Genomic DNA, 21,087 nt, shown 5'->3' with positions numbered 1-21,087 from the left:
CCCAGGTCTGATAATTGTGGCCATTAAGCTTTGGGCACGGAACCCCATCTGAGGCTTGTAAAAGCTCCATTTCAGCTCTTTACTTCAGCCGTGAGCCTTATTCAGTTCAAAAGCTCCTTATCTTTGGCAGGTCATAAATTACGAGGCCTGCTTGTTTCTCTCTGCCGGCCTAATTAGTCTGCTGGACTTCAAAGTCTCTGCCGCGGCATCAGAAAAGTCTTGCTTTTCCCCACATACCTCTCGCAGTCTTCAGCAGTCTTACTCTCCTGTAAGTGCCATGAATCTGGGCCCATAACCTGTTGTTGGGATACTGCCAGGGAGACGAAGCCATCAGGCAGGCCTACACATCGTCTCCGGACAATCTCCCGGTCTCCCGTAGAACAGCATCAGTCAATTAGTGACACGAACCTCAGACACATTCCAAGACTCATGCACGCCCTTTTCAGCAGTCTCCGCAACAGAAGATTCAGACAGAAGAGCATATTTACAGCTTTATTCAACGTAGGTCAGATCAAAGGAAAAACATGACTGCTTGCATCCGTGCCGAGGAAAACAGCCGGAACAAAAGCTATATACAAAACGGAAACTCCCGGTGAGCAGGAAGGAAACAGGCATGTGACACACAACAACCATGCCTGACTCTTTTAAGGTGGAACGGAAACTATATCCTAACATAAACAACACTTGCCCACAACAAAAATGGCCAGTGAACCAGACCACGTGGGTCCCAGCTTCCAAAATGTCCCCATATAACAACTACATGACCTGCTTTTTACAACACAAAAAGGGCGTGCCACACGTGGTGAAGAGAAATGAGCAGGAGCAGCCAGCGGACTCTTGCACGGCACAATTGGGGAAAATAATGGGGGAGGGGACCAAGCCACAACCCACAACCACCCTGCTTCCCAAACAGGCGTGAGTGACCCGAGCCCAAAATAAATCGCAGACAAACGGAACCAAATATATTTAGCGTTTTAAATCCTGTTCTGCACTAACCAGAGCCCCTAGCTCCTATAAGTGGTGGCCGACATTAAATCACAACGTGTGGCTGCCATGGGCTGTGTTATATATGGGGGGGGGGGGTGCAAAACAATGGATGTACTGGCAGCCAGGAAGGCAGCGACAAAACAGAAAAATTAAACGCCTGGTTTTTAAAGGGAGGACAGGGTATGTCGAGGCGGACAGAGACACACACACACACAGTCATGCAGGGCCCCAAGCTCACCCACCCAAGCTCAGCTTAAAGCCTGCCACTTCTCCAAATTCTTTAATCAATTCCAGCACTCTTTTCAAACTTTCTTTAGGGTTTTCAGTCATAACAAGTAAATTGTCCGCAAAAGCTTAAATTTTATACGTTTTGTTTCCCAGAGTGATGCCTTTAACAAGCTGGTCCTTTCTTATCTGATTGTTCAAGATTTCCATCACCAAGATAAATATCAGTGGTGACAGTGGGCAGCCCTGTCTGGTTCCCTTGTTTATTTTGCACTCCTCAGTAATTCTTCTGTTGATTATTAAGTTTGCACATTGTTCCGAATAGATGGGATTTATTCCTTTACAAATATTTTCACCCAGTCCAATTTCTTCCATTAATTTTTTCATAAACTTCCAGGACACGTTATCAAAAGCTTTTTCTGCGCCCACCAACATAATAGCTGCTGGTTTATCAATTTTTAATATCCATATATTCTAACACATTAATCACACATCTAATGGATGAATTTTACCCTTATGCTTTCCATATAATCAGTTATCCATATATCCATATATAACCATATATCTTTATGATGATTTTTATATATCCATGTTTGAATCATGAAGGCTTTTGCAGAGCTTGTAGCAAAATGCTTAGATTTGAAAAATCCAAAATGACCTTTGCCCCAGTTCTCTCCTCTTGTTCTTCTTATGCCCTCAATGTCTCACTAACCTAAGGGGGAAGCAATAAATCTGATGTCCTGGCACTTTCCTCCTGTCCAGGCAGGGTCCTTAGCAGCTATAAACAGGAAAATGCTAACCACAAATGTCCCCGTTATAGCAGATGTTGCATAGGAGGGCTATCTTTTTCTCCACTGCTGCGTCTGTCAATTCTTGGACACAATTTGAGTGGGTCACAGGTACTTTAAAATCCTTGCAACATAATAATGGATTGCATAAATCGTCCAGGAAGAAATCCGGTTTGATCTTTATGAATTACCTCTTTCAGCACCATTTTTAATCTATTCGCAAGAATGTCCGCAAATATCTTGTAATCGTTATTTAGCAGTGCAATGGATCTGTAATTGGCCATGTTTGAGTCATCTGTTCCCTGTTTGTGGATAAGAGTAATAAAGCTGTCCTTCCAGGTTTTTGGTAGCTTTCCATTTGTCAGAATATTATTCATTGGGTCTTTCACAGGAAGAAATAATGATTGTTCTAACTTTTTATACTAATTAGCTGGGAGACCATCTGGGCCCAGTGTCTTTCCCAGTTTTGATCTTTGTATAGCTTGTTGCACCTCCATAGCTGTTATTGACGACTTCAAAATTTCAGTTTTTTCCTTAGGTATTATTGGTAGTTTTTTTCCCCATTCCTTTTTTAAAATAATTTTTTTATTCAAAGTTATAACAAAACATATTTTCCAAAAACATATCCTTATTTCCCCCCCATTTTTCCTCCCTCCCCCCTCCCCCCAAAAAAACCTATCCCCCCACCCCCCGACTTCCCTCAGTTCCAATCTTTGGTTTCTCTAAGAATGCTGTTTTCTGCATGTTACAAAGTTGTATAGATCCTCAAACTATTTAGCTGATTATTATCAATAAAAAGTTTGTGAATGTTTATTCAAAACCTGCCAAGGAGTCCAGTTCGCTTTGTTGTGCCTTCAGATACTTTGTAAAGGGTTCCCATTCATCCTTAAAGTCACAGTTATCCTTGTCCCGTAGCTTATATGTCAGTTTTGCCAGTTCTGCATAGTCCATCCATTTTTCTTGCCATGATTCTTTAGTTGGGGTTTCTTCAGGCTTCTGTCCTTGTGCTACCAGACCTCTCACAGCCGTTGTCGCATACATGAAGATATTTTTCAACTTTTTTGGCAGCTCTTTCCCTACAATCCCCAACAAGAATACCTCAAGGGGCTGCTGATTCTTCTAGACCTGTCAGCAGCCTTCGACATGGTCGATCACGAACTCCTGGACCACCGCCTTGCTGACGTGGGGATCCAGGGCACAGTCCTTCAATAGCTGTGCTCGTTTCTCTCTGGTCGGGGACAGAGGGTGGCGCTTGGGGGGGGGGGACTGTCATCGCACCACTCCTTGGTGTGTGGAGTGCCTCAGGGTGCGATACTCTCCCTGATGCTTTTTAACATCTTTATGCGCCCCCTCGCCCAGCTTGTCTGGAGTTTTGGGTTGGACTGCCATCTGTGCCATCATACAATCCCCAACAAAAATGCCTCGGGTTTTTAAACAAATGTTAAATGGAACATTTTCTTAAATTAATTGTATATCATTTCCCAAAATTTTTTAATTACTTTACAATCCCACCACATATGATAAAATGTTCCCTCCTTTTCCTTACACTTCCAACATATATTTGAACTAGTTTTGTACATTTTCCCTAACTGCACTGGTGTTGTGTACCATCTGTACATCATCTTCATGTAATTCTCCTTCAATAGGGAACAATCTGTAAATTTTAAGCCAGTTTTCCATAATTTAACCCAATCTTCCATCATAATGTTGTGACCTACATCTGGTGCCCATTTAATCATAACTGATTTTACCTCTTCATCTTTCGTCTTCCATTCTAATAGTATGCTATATGCGGCCTTCAGTAGTTTCACTTTCCCTTCAATCACTTCCGTTTGAAACCTAGATCTAGTATAATTAAATCCTTTCTTACAGTCTTCTTTATATGTTTCATGTAGTTGTCGATAATGCAACCAACTCTGAAAGTGGTCTTTGATCTCATCATAATCTCTTAATTTCCATTTTCCATCATGTTCCTTTAATAAATCAGCATATGTGAGCCATTTTCCTTTCTTTCCAAGTGGTTTGAGCAGTAATGCTTCATGTGGTGAAAGCCACCACGGAGTCTTTTGTTCCAATAAGTCTTTATATCTCTCCCATACTCTCATTAATGATTTTCTGATTATATGGTTGTAGAAGCTTCTATGAATCTTCCCTTTCCCGTACCATAAGTATGCATGCCAACCAAATCTGTTGTCATGTCCTTCTAGTTCTAATGCCTCTTGCTTGTCCAATCTCATCCAGTCCCTGATCCATACCAAACAAGCAGATTCGTAATACAATTTAAGGTCTGGGAGGGCAAACCCACCTCTATCTTTTACATCTGTAAGTATTTTATGTTTTATTCTAGGCCTCTTGCCCCCCCAGATAAATCTTAAAATCTCTTTCTGCCATTTTTTAAAGCATTCATCTTTCAGGATGACTGGTATTGATTGAAAAAGAAATAGCATTTTTGGCAACACATTCATTTTAATCGCTGATATTTTTCCTAACACTGAGAGATTCATTCTGCTCCATATTTCTAAATTTCTTTTTACCTCAAGCCAAATTTTTTCATAGTTATTTTTAAATAGGTTTATATTTCTTGATGTTAACCAAATCCCTAAATATTTAACCTTTTTATGGACTTCAATCTCAGTGTTTTGTTCTAATTCGGTTCTTTCTTCTTCCTTCATGTTTTTAACTAATAATTTAGTTTTATTCCTATTTAGCTTAAATCCTGCCACTTTCCCAAAATTCTGAATTTTTTCTATTACTTTAGGGAGTGAAGTTTTAGGTTCTTCCACTGATATAACTAAGTCATCTGCATATGCTTTTAACTTGAATTCACTCTTCCCAATTTTTACACCTGTAATCTCTTTATTTGCTCTTATGTTTTTGGCAAGTACTTCCAAGACCAGAATAAACAATAATGGTGATAATGGGCATCCTTGTCTTGTTCCTTTTTGGATCTTACAGTCATCCATTATCACCTGATTTATAATTAGTTTAGCTTTTTGTTCTGAATAGATTGCTGCTATTGCTTTTAAAAACTTGGGACCACTTCTGATTTGTTCTAACAGCTTTATCATGAACTTCCAAGAAACTTTATCAAAGGCTTTTCCAGCGTCTATAAACATCATTGCCACTTTCTTTTCATTTTTAGCCTCCAAATATTCTATTATATTCAAAATATTCCTTATATTCGCCTTCATTTGTCTTCCTGGTAGGAACCCGGCTTGATCTTGATGTATATATTCATTTAATATTTTTTTTTAATCTGTTAGCTAGGATATTTGCAAATAATTTGTAATCATTATTTAACAAGGAAATAGGCCTATAGTTCTTAATTTGCAGCAAATCTGTGTCTTGTTTTGGAATTACTGTTATATAGGCCTGTTTCCATGTTTCTGGGATTTCGCCTGTGTTCAGTATTTCATTCATGACATCTTTCAATGGGTTCGCTAATTGTTCATTTAATATCTTATAATATTTTGCCGTAAAGCCATCCAGGCCTGGAGACTTGCCATTTTTAGAGCTTTTTATTGCATCAAGTATTTCTTGCATTGTTATCTGGGAGTTAAGGATGTTCCTTTGTTCTTCTTTTAAATATGGCATATTGCTTTTCCTGATGTACTCTTCTATCTTAAATGTTTTTTCTTTCCCTTGTCTATACAACTCAGAAAAATATTTAACAAACCCTTCTCGTATTTCCTTCAGCTTGTCTGTCATTCTGCCATTTATGTTAATTTTATTTATGGAGTTCCTTTGTTCACTTTTATTCAACTGCCAGGCTAACAACTTCCCCGGTTTATTTGCATGCTCAAAATATTTTTGTTTTACTCTTTTTATTTTCCAGCTGATTTCCTCGTTTATAATCATTAAGTATTGGGTTTGTAATGTTTTGATTGCCTGTTTTACTGCCTCTTTGTTTGCTTTGTTTGGCAGCTGTTTCTCCTTTTTCATAATTTCCTCTAATATTTCTTTTTTCTTTTTCTCTCTCAATTTCTTTTTAAATGAATTTTGTTGTATAAAGAGTCCTCTCATTACAGCCTTGCTTGCATCCCAGACCGTCTGTAACTTTGTTAGCCCTTGACTATTTATTTCAAAATAATCCATCAAGGTCTTTTTTGCTTTTTTCAACAAATTTGTGATCATCTAATAAATCATCATTTAATCTCCATCTAAAAGAGATTTGGCTTTCTTTTTGTAATTCCATAGTCAGGGAGTTATGGTCTGAAAAGTTTCTGGGATAGATTTCAATTCTTTTGACTCTTGTTTCCAATTCTTTGGAAATCCATATAGAGTCTATTCTCGAACTGCTGTCATATACATGGCTGTAAAAAGTATACTCTCTATCAAACACGTGTCTCACTCTCCAGATATCTATCAGGTTTAGATTTTGAGTCATGTCAAAAAAAGTTTTTGGCAATTTACCTTCTTTGGTCTCTTTTTTCCTGGCTGATCTGTCTTTGTCTAAAGTTGGAGCTCCATTTAAATCTCCCATTAAAATAATCTTTTGATCTGCAAATTCAAGTAGTTCTGTTTCTAGTTTCCTGAAAAAAGTTGCTTTTTTGTCATTAGGGGCATAAATACCAACCAATATCACTTCCTCTCCCTGGATTTTAATTTGTATTATTAAAATTCTGCCTTTTTCGTCCTTCTGAATCAATTTGGGTTCAAGTGCAGGATTAATATAAAAAACAACTCCTCTCTTTTTTGTTGTATCTGATGAGATGAAATCCATACCTATTTTTTTGTTAATTAAGACCCTTTTATGCTTTTTTGCAATATGTGTCTCTTGGAGACAGATTATATCCAATTTCTGTTTTGCTATTACATGTTCAATCCGGTGTCGTCTGGCTCCAGAATTTCAGCCATTCACATTCCAACTCAATAATTTAAGATTGGCCATTTCCAGAGTCAGTTACAATATCTGTTTTCCCTGAAGCTGCCTCTTCCAGTGCAAGTTGTTCTAAGGCTTTCTTTTGCTCAGATCGGGGGTCTCCCCTGTCTTGTTTGGGGTCTAAGTCTCTCCTATTTTTCTCCAGGAATTCTCTCGTCTGAGATTCTGATGTCAGCTTATATCTGTTGGAAGAACAAGCCTTAACGGGAGAGACGGGCCCCTCTCCCTGCTCCCAGAGCTTGTTTACCGGTGACCTCCCTGGCTGCAATCCCCGCAAGTCCAGGGTAGATCTCAATAGGCGACATTTCCCAGCATGAGATTAATGCACACCCACTTCTCCCCCTTCGCAGGGGAAAGAAGAGTAGTCAGAAATTCCTTTTACACCATGTTTATTTCTGGCCGTACAAGCCTACAAGAAAACACGTCCGATCACTTCAGACTCCTTCAAGCAAGTCACAAGGACCTCCTTTACAAACGCAACAGGAAGGTCTCATATTACACACTTCACAAAGACTTATCCAGCCTGTGAACTTCCGGGAAGATTCTTTCCCACAGCTAGCTGCACCATGTGATGTAAACATCGAGCTGGCTTGCAGCTGCGTTGCATTCATATCGTAACATACTCCCCCATATGAATCAATGTTAGCTGCGAACAAAGCTTGATCCAGAGAAGAAAACAAACAGTTGTTATAAATGTAACAATCCCCTGTTGTTTCAGTTCCACCCTTGGAACTACCCGCCACTGGTTTCACCAATGTAACTCACTGGTTGTCTGATTTCCAAGGAATGAGCGCATCTGCATTACCTTGGCTAGGGAATGTAGTGTTACACTTAGCAACTCCCAGTTGTGTCTTTGTCTCTGACTTAGACACACCTTTAACTTGTCTAGAGTTGTCAACAATAGTAACACATGCAACAGCTGAGTTAGCAAACTCTTGAGAATACCTTTTGGGTGGTACGCCCTTTGTAACCCTCTCAGACCTGCGTATGAGGTGCTGATCCTCTTTGCTGACTAGCTCATCTTCTGGACTCTTTGGAGAACCAGTTCCAATAGTAAACAGTGGTTCAACCTTAACCTGTGAAAGTCTAGCTATTGTGTGTGAACCTCTCTCAATGACTGTGTCAACAGAGCTCTCTGTACTATCTGTGTCACTCTCAGTACCACTATAATCAGAAAAATCAGAATCATCATCTGAATTGTCCTCAGTGGGAAATGTGTGAACAATTACTCTCTCTTGTCCAGGAGCACTCTCTAGAAATTTTGTGAGAATCACCTGACCAGAGTCAGACAAAATTACTCTGTAGAGACCCTTTTCATAACCCACAAAAATGCCTTTGGCATTTCTCACCCCATCTGGAGTTTCAGTTTTCACATGAGATCCAAAAACCTTAAAATGTGCTACAGAAGGTTTTCTCTGGAACAGCCTCTCAAAAGGAGAACATTCCATACCTTCTGAAACCTTTCTCAACCAAGTGTAACAAAAACAAGATAAAGATTCAGCCCAAAACTCATGTGGCAAATGTGAACTCAGCAATTGTGCCTTCATGCCATTCTGCAATTCTTTGTTCACTTTTACACAAATACTTTTGTTCCATGCAATTTCAGAAACAGCAACCTTATGCTTTATCCCTCTTAGAAGACAAAGTCCAGCAACTGAAGGAACGTGTAGCTACGCTCCAAAGAATTAGAGAGCTGGAGCTCTTCTTGGAAGCAACAGAGCACACTGTCTCCACCAAGGAGACAGGGGACTCCCCTGAGAAGGAGGCTAGTTCACCAACACAGGAGCCAGATATATGGAGAAACGTGACTCAAAGAAGTAGGAGGCCCAGGGTTCGCTCTGATTTTTTAGAAATACACAATCGCTTTGAGGTCCTCTCCCCTAGCATGGAAGACGAAGAGCAGACTCCATTTGAGGATCTCTCCCTCATTACAGTCGATCAGGTATATGAAGACGAGCAGCAAAGTCAGTCCTCAGGGAATGTGCAGGCGACCTTGGAACGGACAGCTCACGGAAGAACCCCGACCAAACCTAAGAGGAGGCGTGTAGTGGTGATAGGGGATTCCCTACTGAGGGGAACAGAAGCAGTGATCTGTGGGCCTGACAAGATGTCTCAGGAGGTGTGCTGTCTCCCCGGGGCTAAGATCCAAGATGTAACTGAACGACTGCAAGGAATCATAAAACCCACTGACAAATACCCCTTCCTCTTGGTTCATGTGGGAACCAATGACACTGCAAGCAATAGCCTCCAGAAGATCAAAAGAGACTACGAGGCTCTGGGCAGGAAATTGAAGCAATTAAATGCACAAATTGTCATCTCATCTGTCCTCCCAGTTGAACGACGTGGCCCAGGGAGAGAGGGAAAAATAGTGGAAGTGAACAGCTGGCTTCGCAAATGGTGTAAACAGGAACGGTTTGGATTCTTAGATCACGGACTGCAGTTTCTTGAAGATGGACTTCTGGCAAGCGATGGGCTGCACCTCACAACGGTTGGGAGGAATGTTTTTGCCAAAAATCTCAGAAACCTCATCAGGAGGGCTTTAAACTGACTAATGTGGGGGAGGGAGATAGTGCTCCTGAAGGTAGGAGTCTATGAATTGATGAAGATGATCATCCAAATGTCAAAGACCAAATGGAGCAAACAGCACGCAGACCTAGTGGTGGGAGGAAAAAATCCTTAAATAAGAGACACGGGGGAATGATTAATGGACTTCAATGTCTGTACACTAATGCGCAAAGCATGGGAAATAAACAAGATGAGCTTGAGCTCTTGGTACAGCAAACTAAATATGACATAATAGGCATCACTGAAACCTGGTGGGATAAGTCCCACAATTGGAATGTAATAATGGAGGGATACTATAGTGGTATGGGGTTGCTCGTGTGTAAGTTGCCGCCTCTCCTGGCTATGTTGCCTTGTTAAACCTTTCTGTCTGGACAGCCCTTCAATTCGTGGCTGCCTCAGTTGATAGCAGAATCCGTCAGTGGGCGTTTCTTAAACCTTTTCCAACATAAAAGTTGTTTGACACCCAGTCTCCTCCTACTTTCTCTGCGCGGAAGTCTTCTGCGCAGGGAGGGCGTGGGTAGCGGAGGACCCGTGCTCTCCCCGCTGGTGTCCGGTGAAGAGTCTGGGAGCCCTCTCGCCGCTTCCCCCATCTGCCCCTCTCTATTCCTGGTGTTGCGCTGAATTGCTTCCCCATCTGCTGAGCTGCCTCTCTCCCTGCTGGGCCCTTCTCCAGCATCATTAGAGAGCCTCCCCTCCACCTCTAGCTCCGATGTCAGTTCCCTGACATCCACCTCCCCCCCAGGACCTCCTCCACCCCCGGCCCAACCTGTTGATCCAACTTCATCCCTTTCTTCGGCCGACGATGTGGGGAACCCCAAGGAAGGAGCTGTCGTCATCCTCAGAGGATTCGAAGCCCGCTTCCCACCCGTTCTGATCCCTTCCCGCGGGGTGGGCCTCCCAGTCTGATTCTTCTTCCTCCGAAACCTCTCCTCCCTCCTCCTCGGAGGCAGGAAAACCGACAAAATCCTCTTCATCGTCTGTGGTTCCAAATTGCTCCTCCCAGAATCTCGCCAGTGGTTTGGGTTTGTCCGGGAACAGGCGGTGGAATTCCTCCACCAGATACCCGTCATCAATTGCCTCCGCGGGAACCCACGTGTTTTCCGACCTGGGTTCTCCCTCCCAAGCTACCAAGTACTCCACCTGGCGTCATCGCCACTTTGAATCAAGTATTTCCGTGGCCAAGTGGTGGTGCTCCCTCTCTTCTACCTGCGGGTGTGTGGTGACTTCTCCCTCTCACCCCGGGAATTCCCACCCCTCCCTGTACGGTGAGAGTAGGAACCTATGGAACACCAGGTGTATTTTCATGCTGTCAGGCAACTTGAGCTTGAATGCCACGGGGTTCACCTGCTGTGTTACTTCAAACGGTCCCAGCCGCCTGGGCTGCAACTTCTTGCACCCCCCCCTTAAAGGGTAACCCTTGGGTTGACAACCACACATTTTTGTCAGTAAGTCGACCACTACCATGACTGCTGTCTTTCCCCGGGACTTGGGCAGATCGGTCATAAAATCAATGGACACCACCTCCCAGGGTTTTCCCGGCGTGGGTAAGGGTTCCAGTAATCCTGCGGGGGCAGCCCGCTCCCCCATTGCCCTTTGGCAGCGGTCGCAACCCCGTACATATTCCCGTACATCCTCCCTCACCCTGGGCCACCAGAACTGCCTGGTGACAAGCATCATGGTTTTGTGCTGTCCAAAGTGTCCAGCTGTGGGATTGTCGTGGAGTTGTTTGAGTACCTTCCCCCGTAGGGTCTCCCCCGGTACATACAGCGCCCCCTTATAGTACAGCACCCCTTCCTTCTCCTCAAACCCTCCCTGGGTTTCTCTTCCATCTCGGATTTCCCGGATTTTAGTTTGTGCGAACACGTCATTTCTAGTGAGTCCGGCCAGTTCTCGTTTCCCCACCAAGATTCCCCCACACACCCACCGGTCCTCGGGGATCACGTGTCGTATCTCCGGCGGCCCCTCTCCTTCCCAGTACTCTGGCTTCTGGGAGAGCGCATCTGCTCTCACGTTTTCCTCCCCAGGTACGTATCGGATTTCGAAGGAAAACTTGGAGGGAGAACTCCTGTGCCCATCGAATCTGTCTCTGGTTGAGTACTCGTGCGGTCCTCCAGTATTCCAAGTTCTTGTGATCTGTACAAACCTGGATCTTGTGCTGCACCCCTATTAGAAGATGGCGCCATCGACGAAACGCCGCATAGATCGCAAGCAGTTCACGGTCATACACAGTATAGTTTTGCTCCGATTTGCTCAGCTTTCGCGAGAAAAAGGCACACGGATTCCATTCCTGCTTGCTCCTCCCTGGCTGCAAAAGAACCGCCCCAATGGCTCTGTCGGACGCATCGGTCTCTAGCCTCATGGGTTTCTCCAGATCCACATGCAGGAGCTGCTCTTCCAATGCAAACGCCTTCTTCAGTCTTTCAAAGGACTGCTGGGCTCCCTCTGTCCAGACGAACTTCCTTTTGCTACTGAGACAATCTGTGATGGGCGCTGTCAAGTGGGCGAAGTTCTTGATGCACTTCCTGTAGAAGTTGCTGAACCCTAGGAACCTCTGCACGTCCTTCCGGGTTTTGGGAGCCTTCCACTCCAGCACTGCCTGCACCTTGCTTGGGTCCATCGCTAGGCCCTTGTCTGACAACCTGTACCCCAGAAACTCGACTTCTCGGTGTGAAACTGACATTCTTCCAGGTTTGACCCACAACTGGTGCTTCTGCAGTCGTTTTAGCAGTTCCCTGACGTCCCTGACATGTTGCTCCTCATTGTCCGAATAGATTAAGATGTCGTCCAAGAAGGCTACGCAGTTCTTGTACAGCAGGGACCCCAGCACGTGGTGCATGAATGCTTGAAAACAGGCGGAGCCCGACTGTAATCCAAAAGGCATAACTAGGTACTCAAAGGCCCCTAGGGGTGTGAACATTGTGGTCTTCCATTCGTCCCCTTCCCTCATCCTAATCAAATTGTATGCTCCCCTGAGGTCCAGCTTGGTAAAAATTTTCCCTTGCCTCACCCGTGTTAAAATGTCATCAATCCTGGGCATCGGGAAGGTCACGGGTTCCGACACCAAATTGACGGCCCTATAGTCCACAACGACCCTGGGTTTATTTGTGTCCTTTTTGGCCACAAAGAACACCGGACTGCCCCCCACCGCTTTTGATTCTCTTATGAAGCCTCTTTTCAGGTTCTTGTCAATAAATTCCCGCAACTCCTTCATCTCCCTGTCCGACATGGCATACAGTTTACCCACCGGCAGCTGCGCCCCTGGGAGCAAGTTGATTTGGCAGTCAAAGGGCCTATGGGGGGGGTAGTCTATCCGCCTCCTTCTCGCTGAAGACCTCCTGCAGGTCAGCATATAGTGGTGGCACCTCCCCTTTCCGCTCCACAGCTATCCCAGCCACCCTGGCCACGGTCATTCTTGGGGTTCCCCCCCCCCTAGACAGTGTTCCAAACAGTAAGCGGACCCAAAGGTGACTGTCCTCTGATGCCACGCCACCACTGGATCATGTTGTGCTAGCCAGCTCATCCCTAATATTATTGGGGGCCCTGCCAGTGAGGCTACGTGAAAGGCGATGGTCTCCGAGTGCCTGGAAACCCTCATTCTCATTGGTGGGGTCTGGTGTGTCACTTCCCCTCCCAGTAGCTCTCTGCCATCAATGGTGGTTACTTGCAAGGGGAAATCTAAGGGCAGCAGGTGGAGCTGGTGCTCTAGTGCAAAGTCCTTGCTGAAGAAATTGCAGGAACTGCCTGAATCCAACAGCCCTTTCACCTTGACCGGGTGCCCATTCGGGAGTTCTAGCACCACTTCTATGGCTATAGCCGCCCTGGGGTGGTCTGGTCTGGGCACTTCTATTGGTTGCTGGCCTGGCTGCTGTGCCCTCTGAGTGGCAGCCAAGCATTGTCGTTTCCCGGCTCCTTTGCTTTTTCCACCTCCTCCTCACGCCCTGCAGCTCCCACCATTCCTTGCCAGGCCTTTCTTTGAGGGCAGACCCTGGCAAAATGTCCTGGCCGCTGGCAGAGGAAACACTTCTTATTAGTTTTCCAATCCTTTCCCTCCTTCTTGCGACCGTCGCTGGAATTTGAAACCTCCCGCGCGCGCGCCTCATCTATTTCCATTGGCTCCGCCGGCGGGGAAGGCTGCCTTGGTACTTCAGGAATGCGGTAGTCATGGTAACATTGCTCTCTCCCTTCCCGCTTCTCCTGAGCCCGCGCTTCCTGCCTTACACCAATCGCAAGCACAGCCTTGGTCAGCTGATCCATCGACTGCGGGCGGGGTGCGCGGGAAAGCTCGTCCTTCACCGTTGGGGACAACCCCTCCTCGAACAACATTTGAATGGGTTCAGAGTCCAGTTCCCAGCCGAACCGGTGAACTAACATGGCAAAGCGTGACCAGTAGTCTCTAACTGACTGGTGCCCCTGTTTACAGTTCATCAGTTCCCGCCGAGTCACACTTTGCTGCACATCACTGGAGTACATTGCGTCCATCCCCTGAAAAAATTTCCTCAGGTCCTTCAAGGCGGCATTCTGCGTTGCCATTAGGGGCCTGATCCATTCCCTGGCCCCATCCTGCAGATGCCCAACAATATAAGCCACCCGCTCCCCGTCGTCTGCAAAATCATTCTGCTGCAGTTCCAAAGCGTACTCTATTTTCGTCCGGAACGCACTATAGTCCTGAGGCTTCCCTCCAAATTTGTGTACCAGTCCCGGTACCTTCCTTGCTACGGGGGTGGGTCTGACCTGTGCATCTTGAGCCCGCCTTTCGTCCAGCCGCGCCGTTAGAAGAGCCACATGCTGCTCCAAATCTCGGTTCCCCTCCACCAGATTTTGCACTCCTGCTGCTCCCTCCGTGGCGCCAGCTTCTCCGGTTTGGCTCATGATGCTGCCTACCGCTGTGCACAAGCAACGTCAGGGACTGACGGATTGCTATAGTGGTATGGGGTTGCTCGTGCGTAAGTTGCCGCCTCTCCTGGCTATGTTGCCTTGTTAAACCTTTCAGTCTGGACAGCCCTTCAATTCGTGGCTGCCTCAGTCGCTAGCAGAATCCGTCAGTGGGCGTTTCTTAAACCTTTTCCAACATAAAAGTTGTTTGACACCCAGTCTCCTCCTACTTTCTCTGCGCGGAAGTCTTCTGCGCAGGGAGGGCGTGGGTAGCGGAGGACCAGAGCTCTCCCTGCTGGTGTCCGGTGAAGAGTCTGGGAGCCCTCTCTCCGATTCCCCCATCTGCCCCTCCTTATTCCTGGTGTTGCACTGAATTGCTTCCCCATCTGCTGAGCTGCCTCTCTCCCTGCTGGACCCTTCTCCAGCATCATTAGAGAGCCTCCCCTCCACCTCTAGCTCTGATGTCAGTTCCCTGACAGATACAATCTATTTCAGAGAAACAGACCAGACAAGAAAGGAGGAGGAGTGGCGTTATATGTCAGGGATGTGTATACCTGTGAAGAGATCCAAGATTTAGAACCTCAAAGCCAAAGTGAGAGCATTTGGGTCAAAATTAAGGGAGAGAAGAATAACAGTGACCTCATTGTGGGAGTTTACTATAGATCCCCAAGCCAAACGGAGGACATAGATGATGCCTTCCTGGAACAGGTGGCCAAGCATGCAAAAGGAAGGGAGATCATAGTAATGGGGGACTTCAATTACCCAGATATTTGTTGGATGTCAAACTCAGCCAAGAGCATAAGGTCAAACAGATTCCTCACTGGCCTTGCAGACAACTTCATTGTCCAGAAAGTGGGAGAAGCAACAAGAGGAACAGCCATTTTAGATCTGGTCCTAACCAATGTTGATGACCTGGTTAGTGGGGTAGAAGTGGAAGGATCATTAGGCGCAAGTGATCATGCTCTTCTGAAGTTTACTATACAGCGGAAAGGAGCAGCCAAGCATACTAGGACTCAATTTCTTGACTTTAAGAAAGCCGACTTCATAAAACTTAGGGAAGTGCTGGGTGAGATCCCATGGACAGTAATACTAAAAGGAAAGGGAGTTCATGATGGCTGGGAGTTTGTTAAGAGGGAGATAGTAAAAGCACAACTTCAGGCAATACCAATGAGACGGAAACATGGAAGGTGCCTAAAGAAGCCAGGGTGGCTATCTAAAGAACTTTTAACTGAGTTAAGATTAAAAAAGGATGTGTACAAAAAATGGAAAAGGGGGGAAACCACCAAAGAGGAATTCAAACAAATAGCCAGCACGTGTAGACACAAAGTCAGAAAAGCTAAAGCACAGAATGAACTCAGGCTTGCTAGAGAGGTTAAAAGCAACAAAAAAGGCTTTTATGGGTATGTTCGTAGCAAAAGGAAGAACAAAGAAACAGTGGGGTCACTCAGAGGAGAAGATGGTGAAATGCAAACAGGGGACACAGAAAGGGCTGAACTCCTCAATGCCTTCTTTGCCTCAGTCTTCTCCGATAAAGAAAACAATGCCCGACCTGAAGAATTTGGAGCAAATGATTCAGCAGAGGAAACACAGCCCAGAATAACTAAGGAGATAGTACAAGAATACTTGGCTAGTTTAGATGTATTCAAGTCTCCAGGGCCAGATGAACTGCATCCAAGAGTATTAAAAGAACTGGCAGATGTGATCTCAGAACCACTGGCAGTCATCTTTGAGAATTCCTGGAGAACAGGCGAAGTCCCGGCAGACTGGAGGAGGGCAAATGTTGTCCCTATTTTCAAAAAGGGGAAAAGAGAGGACCCAAATAATTACCGCCCAGTCAGTCTGACATCAATACCAGGGAAGATTCTGGAGCAGATCATTAAGCAAACAGTCTGTGAGCACCTAGAAAGGAATGCTGTAATCACCAATAGTCAGCATGGATTTCTGAAAAATAAGTCATGTCAGACTAACCTGATCTCGTTTTTTGACAGAATTACAAGCCTGGTAGATGAAGGGAACGCAGTGGATGTAGCCTACCTTGATTTCAGCAAGGCATTTGACAAGATGCCCCATGATATTCTTGTAAAGAAGCTGGTAAAATGCGGTCTTGACTATGCTACCACTCAGTGGATTTGTAACTGGCTGACTGACCGAACCCAAAGGGTGCTCATCAATGGTTCCTCTTCATCCTGGAGAAGAGTGACTAGTGGGGTGCCACAGGGTTCTGTCTTGGGCCCGGTCTTATTCAACATCTTTATCAACGACTTGGATGATGGACTCAAGGGCATCCTGATCAAATTTGCAGATGACACCAAACTGGGAGGGGTGGCTAACACCCCAGAGGACAGGATCACACTTCAAAACGACCTTGACAGATTAGAGAACTGGGCCAAAACAAACAAGATGAATTTTAACAGGGAGAAATGTAAAGTATTGCACTTGGGCAAAAAAAATGAGAGGCACAAATACAAGATGGGGGACACCTGGCTTGAGAGCAGTACATGTGAAAAGGATCTAGGAGTCTTAGTTGACCACAAACTTGACATGAGCCAACAGTGTGACGCGGCAGCTAAAAAAGCCAATGCAATTCTGGGCTGCATCAATAGGAGTATAGCATCTAGATCAAGGGAAGTAATAGTGCCACTGTATTCTGCTCTGGTCAGACCTCACCTGGAGTACTGTGTCCAGTTCTGGGCACCACAGTTCAAGAAGGACACTGACAAACTGGAACGTGTCCAGAGGAGGGCAACCAAAATGGTCAAAGGCCTGGAAACGATGCCTTATGAGGAACGGCTAAGGGAGCTGGGCATGTTTAGCCTGGAGAAGAGGAGGTTAAGGGGTGATATGATAGCCATGTTCAAATATATAAAAGGATGTCACATAGAGGAGGGAGAAAGGTTGTTTTCTGCTGCTCCAGAGAAGCGGACACGGAGCAATGGATCCAAACTACAAGAAAGAAGATTCCACCTAAACATTAGGAAGAACTTCCTGACAGTAAGAGCTGTTTGACAGTGGAATTTGCTGCCAAGGAGTGTGGTGGAGTCTCCTTCCTTGGAGGTCTTTAAGCAGAGGCTTGACAACCATATGTCAGGAGTGCTCTGATGGTGTTTCCTGCTTGGCAGGGGGTTGGACTCGATGGCCCTTGTGGTCTCTTCCAACTCTATGATTCTATGATTCTTTGAATTCCAAAGCACAGCCGTGGTACTGATGTCAAGGGTTCCAGCAATTAGAAGGTGTTAAGAATCGGACATGGGGGCAAGAGGGAGGAATCAAATTGACCACCCAACACATTTTCCACAGAAAGCAGAGTCAGGTGGATATGGGCTGTTGGGAGTGCAAATAATGTCAAAGCTTGGGTTTGCCCCCCCCCCCCCCATTGCTGCTGCTGCCATATGGGATTGAAATCACTTGCAAGAGCAGGTGGACTTGGAGGAATCAAAGTATTTAGCCGGCTTACAGCTTTTCTTGTTGTCTGGAAGTTAAGGCGTTGTGATGCTCCAGACCAACGGGACCTAGCCCGAAGCTGGCTGTCCTCCTCCCCAGGAAGGAGATTCAAGTGGGCTGGCAAAGGAGGAATGAAGCAATTTGTCCCTCCACCAGCAGCTGATTTCACTTGCCTACATGGTCACTTTTGATCACCAGTGAATGGTTCAAAAAACAAGACTGCTCTAGTTCTGCATAATGCTGCCTTACACTGAGTCAAGACTTTGGTCCATTTAGCTCAGTACTGTCTGCACTGACTAGTAGTGGCTCTCAAGGATTTCAGAGAGGGTTCTTTCCCAGTCTTACCAAGAGATGCTGGTAATTGAACCTGGGACCTTTTGGATGCAAAGCAGCTGCCCTACCACTATTACCCTGATAAGACGGTTCCAAAGCTGCACTCTTGCTGCTGAAAAAAGCCGCAGCAGGTTTTACTCCAGAAAGAGATGGAGGTAGCACATACCTTTTTTAAAATGGGAAATTCATATAGAAGAAAATGTGCTCACAGATAGGATTGGCCCACTAGATCCTCGTCTGGATGCTTTCACCTCTTCTCCTTCCAGATTTTAGTTTATTGGAATAAGAACACACAAACACACACCACACTTCAATTCCTTGTTGCCAAAACAAGATCCCACCCTTTGTAGTTCTGGCAGAGCTGACAGAAGGAGCTGGAACCAAATGCCAGAATAACTTGGTATTTCAGTTCAAATGTCAGTTACTTTGCAACAACTTACCCAAGGCAAGCAGAGGGACAGTGGGGGATAAAGAAGAAAGAGTTATCTCACTTCCAAAAAAAAGTTTTCTCTTGCCACTACTCTGCCCTGCAAGCAGGTGCAACATAGAGAATTTCCAATCATTCATGCCACAGTCAGAGATGTGAAGATCCAAGCATTACACAATCAGGTTTATCTTGGGTCACAAAATGCACTCTAGGTCTCCAACAGTGACAGTTTCTGCCTGTATGATGGCTAAGAGCTAAGAGCATCTCTCATGGATTTGGCCTGCTAAAATCAGCAGTAAGAAGTCACTGGAAGTCAGCAGCTGGAAGCCCCAGGGTCAAATGCAGCCCCCTTCAGTATCTTGAGCTGTCTCATCCCAAATGCAGCTTAAGGATACTTTGGTGCCTTATGCTCCACCTCAACCACTGAGATCCGCTTATGCAGCACTTTGGGTGGTTCCCTATGCCACTGAAATTTGGTTGACCTTCACTAGGGACCAAGCCCAGCTGTCAGGCACCTGGGAACTGGGCAGCAGAAGCCTGCTTTCTTTTGCCAATGCACAATCTGCACTTTAAGGCTTCCAGTTGCACATAGGAATCTGTTGCTCCACCTGCCTCATACCTGATGTCACATAAAGTATGGGGCAAGCGGGCGTGTTTTGGGGAAGGAAATTACAGACAATATTTGAACCCCTGGTGGGCACAGGGTTCCCCACCCCTCTTCTAAAGGGAAACAGAAAAGAGGAGAGCACTCAATAGTAATATGCTGGGGAAACAAGATGAGAAGTCCTAAAGGTACAAAAAGAAGACAGTGATGAAGAAAAATCAAAAGATGCACAGGTTTCAATCTTGCGCATTCTTTAGAGAAACTCTAAATACCATTGCCATAATGTTCCTGTTTGCCTACTAATAAATGAGAATATGAGAGTTTGTCCTCTCTCTCTTTCGGCTTTGCAGGTTAACTTTCCCAGTCTAGAGAATGGAAAGCTACGAGTATGCCAATGAAGAACAAATGCTGTTCCTTCCAGGAGTCAAAACATACAATTTTCCTGAGAATGTGGAAGCTCAAAGTGTATATGTATTTGAGTCCCCTCACACAAACAATATTCTTTTCTTTGCTGAACCCAAGGCAAAGATGGTGGGCTGCTATATTATTGGATGCCACTTTATTTTCCAGGACAATAGTACAGTATATTTTACTCGCTGAATGTTTGCCCAGAGTGAGTACTTGGGATCTGTAAAAAAAAGGGGGGGTGCCAAATAGCAAGGAAGGTTTTACTGTTTCAGAATACACGAACTCAGGCCTGGTCAAGGCATTACATACCACACACCCCCAGTGGCGTAGCGTGGGGGGTGCAGGGGGGGCCGGCCGCACCGGGCGCAACATCTGGGGGGGGGGCGCTCGCACTCACAGCTCTCTGCCCCTACCTGGCTCACTCTCTCTCTCTCACTGCAGTGCTGGCTGTGCGAATCCGATCCGAGCCGCTGGGTCGCCGCCCACTGTGGAGGGGGTGGGTGCCAGGCGTGCGGTGCGGAGAGAGAGCGAGGGACTATCTGGGGGAGGGACAGTGCAGCGGCCGCCCAGCGCAGCGCTGAGCGAGGGAGAGAACCACACCAGACCAGACCAGGCAGCAGCAAGAAGAAGCTGGCAGCGGCAAATTACTTGCCTTGCCCCGGGTGCTGACAACCCACGCTACGCCGCTGCACACCCCAAAAGCGATGTATCACTGAAGTGTGGAATTTCTCAAAGTTTTGTAAAAATACACCACCATTAACCCTCTCCCTGTGAAAGCACGGGGAATGGTGGTTGTTTTTAAACCACAGATTGATTTACATACTGTAGGGCTGCCAGTTTAAAGAAGAATTTGCAGCTTAGTGGTAGATCATCTGCTTGGCATGCAAAAGGAAATAGGTTCAATCCTGACATATCCAGTTAGAGCTTGGAGAGATCCCAGTTTTAAATCTTTTGAGAGCCATTGCCAGTCAATGTAGACTGCTGAGCTAGATAGACCAAAGATCTGACTCTGTGTAAGGCAGCTTCCAGCGTTCCTGTTTAATTCAGCCTCTGTATTCAGAACCATGAGAAGTAGAATCTTGGTTTATTTTTAAACAAAATGTAGCAACAGAGCACATGCTTTGCACACAGAAGATCATAGATTCAATCCCTGGTATCTCATGGTATGGCTAGGAAAGAACCCCGTCCGAAACCCTGGAGAGCTAATGACAGTCAGTGCAGACAATACTGAACTAGATGGACTTACGGTTTGACACATTATAAAAGCAGCTTCCTACGTATGTTGTCATGTGTCAGATAAGTTGGTTCTACAGGGCCAGATATAACAATCTGGATACCCTTCTCACAATTGATGAAGACTATCATGGGTGAAAACTATCTGGGACAGTTCCAGGGTAGAGAGAGCCCAGGCAAAGTACCCAATGGTGGACCCCTCCTGCCTGAGCCACAGGTCAGCAACATCTGGAGGGCCAAAGGTTCCCCACACCTGGTATACACCTTAGACTGAATTCTAATCTACAGTCAGCAGAACAGGTAAAAATATATATTTCATAAT

Source organism: Podarcis pityusensis (assembly GCF_964106645.2).
Source record: "Podarcis pityusensis genome assembly, chromosome: W".
Taxonomy (NCBI): domain Eukaryota; kingdom Metazoa; phylum Chordata; class Lepidosauria; order Squamata; family Lacertidae; genus Podarcis; species Podarcis pityusensis.
The sequence above is the reverse complement of the archived record's forward strand: the minus strand, read 5'-3'. Positions refer to the sequence as shown.